This window comes from Callorhinchus milii, unplaced genomic scaffold (genome assembly GCF_018977255.1).
Source record: "Callorhinchus milii isolate IMCB2004 unplaced genomic scaffold, IMCB_Cmil_1.0 Scaffold18, whole genome shotgun sequence".
Taxonomy (NCBI): Eukaryota; Metazoa; Chordata; class Chondrichthyes; order Chimaeriformes; family Callorhinchidae; genus Callorhinchus; species Callorhinchus milii.
In genome coordinates this window covers 3,170,701-3,172,767 of record NW_024704759.1, presented here as the reverse complement: position 1 = coordinate 3,172,767, position 2,067 = coordinate 3,170,701, and the positions used below count along the sequence as shown (strand labels likewise).

Sequence of the window (2,067 nt, the reverse complement as noted above, 5' to 3'; positions counted from 1 at the left end):
TGAGGTGTGTGTGTGTGGGGTTGTGTGTGGGGGGTGTATGAGGGGATGTGTGAGGAGGTGTGAGGGTGTGTGTGGGGGTGTGTGGGGGTGTGTGTGGGTATGTGTGAGGGTGTGTGTGTTGGGGTGTGTGAGGGTGTGTGTGTGGGTGTGTGTGAGTGCGAGGGGGGTGTGTGTGAGTGTGTGAGGGGGTGTGTGAGGGTGTGTGTGAGGAGGTGTGAGGGTGTGTGTGGGGTGTGTGAGGGGGTGTGTGTGGGTGTGTGTGAGGGGTGTGTGAGGGTGTGTGTGAGGAGGTGTGAGGGTGTGTGTGGGGGTGTGTGTGGGGGTGTGTGTGGGTGTGTGTGAGTGTGAGTGTGGGTGTGTGTGAGGGGGTGTGTGTGTTGGGGTGTGTGGGTGTGTGTGTGGGTGTGTGTGAGTGTGAGGGTGTGTGTGAGGGTGTGTGTGAGTGTGAGGGGGTGTGTGAGGGGGTGTGTGTGAGGGGGGGTGTGTGGGTGTGTGTGAGGGTGTGTGTGAGTGTGAGGGTGTGTGTGAGGAGGTGTGAGGGTGTGTGTGGGGGTGTGTGAGGGGGTGTGTGAGGGTGTGTGTGAGGAGGTGTGAGGGTGTGTGTGGGGGTGTGTGAGGGTGTGTGTGTTGGGGTGTGTGGGTGTGTGTGTGGGTGTGTGTGAGTGTGAGGGTGTGTGTGAGTGTGTGTGTGAGTGTGAGGGGGTGTGTGAGGGGGTGTGTGTGAGGGGGAGTGTGAGGGGGTGTGTGAGGGGGGTGTGAGGGGGTGTGTGTGAGGGGGTGTGTGAGGGGGGGTGTGAGGGGGTGTGTGAGGGGGGTGTGAGGGGGTGTGAGGGTGTGTGGGTGTGTGTGTGGGTGTGTGTGAGTGTGTGTGTGAGGGTGTGTGTGAGTGTGAGGGTGTGTGAGGGTGTGTGTGTGAGGGGGGTGTGTGAGGGGGTGTGTGAGGGGGGTGTGAGGGGGTGTGTGTGAGGGGGGGTGTGAGGGGGTGTGTGAGGGGGGTGTGAGGGGGTGTGTGTAGGGGGTGTGAGGGGGTGTGTGAGGGGGGTGTGAGGGGTGTGTGTGAGGGGGGTGTGAGGGGTGTGTGAGGGGGTGGTGAGGGGGTGTGTGAGGGGGGGTGTGTGGGGGTGTGTGAGGGGTGTGTGTGAGGGGGGTGTGAGGGGGTGTGTGAGGGGGTGGTGTGAGGGGGGTGTGAGGGGGGTGTGAGGGGGTGTGTGAGGGGGGGTGTGAGGGGGTGTGTGAGGGGGTGTGTGTGGGTGTGTGTGAGTGTGAGGGTGTGTGTGGGTGTGTGTGAGGGGGTGTGTGTGTTGGGGTGTGTGGGTGTGTGTGTGGGTGTGTGTGAGGGGTACCTGTCGGGTTCTGCACGGACTGGATGTACAGGTCTCGGTATTGCTGGAAACTGGTCACGTGCGCCTCCGCGAGAGCGGCCCCGGGACAGAGCGGCCCCACCGCCCCCACCCCGGGCCCCACCCCGGGCCCTCCGCCCCCACCCCGCCGGCCCCGCCCCCACCCCACCCCGGGCCCACCCCGGGCCCTCCCGCCCCGCCAGGAGCCGCCTCCGGGATCATCCCCCCCACCCCGGCTCTCCCTCTCTCTCCCCCACTCTCTCCCCCTCTCTCTCTCCCCTCTCTTCTCTCTCTCCTCCTCCTCCTCTCTCCCCTCTCTCTCTCCCCCCTCTCCCTCTCTCTCTCTCCCCCTCTCTCTCCCCCTCTCCCCCTCTCTCCTCCCTCTCCCCTCTCCCTCTCTCCCCTCTCTCTATCCCTCTCTCTCTCCTCTCTCTCTATCCTCCTCTCTCTCCTCTCTCTCTCCTCTCCCTCTCCTCCCCTCTCTCCTCTCTCTCCCCTCCCCTCTCTCTCCCCTCTCTCCTCCCCCCTCTCCTCTCTCCCCCTCTCTCTCCCCTCTCTCCTCTCCTCCCTCTCTCCCTCTCCCCCTCTTCTCTCCCTCCCTCTCTCCCCCTCTCTCCCTCTCTCCTCTCCTCCCTCTCTCCCCTCTCTCTCTCCCTCTCCCCTCTCTTCCCTCTCCCTCTCCTCCCTCTCTCCCCTCTCTGTCTCTCCCCTCTCCCCTCTCTCTCCC

General features: G+C 64.7%; 1 protein-coding gene across 2 annotated transcripts in view; it reads right to left on the bottom strand.

Moving 5' to 3' along the window:
- The window catches only part of LOC103172082 (acetyl-coenzyme A synthetase, cytoplasmic), a 24,223-nt gene extending 22,762 nt beyond the window's left edge, over positions 1–1,461 (bottom strand). For both annotated transcript variants that reach the window (XM_042341808.1, XM_042341809.1), the window contains exon 1: positions 1,344–1,461. The gene's annotated coding sequence lies outside the window, so the exon portion shown is untranslated. The remainder of the gene's footprint in view (positions 1–1,343) is intronic.
- Positions 1,462–2,067: the final 606 nt, after the last annotated feature.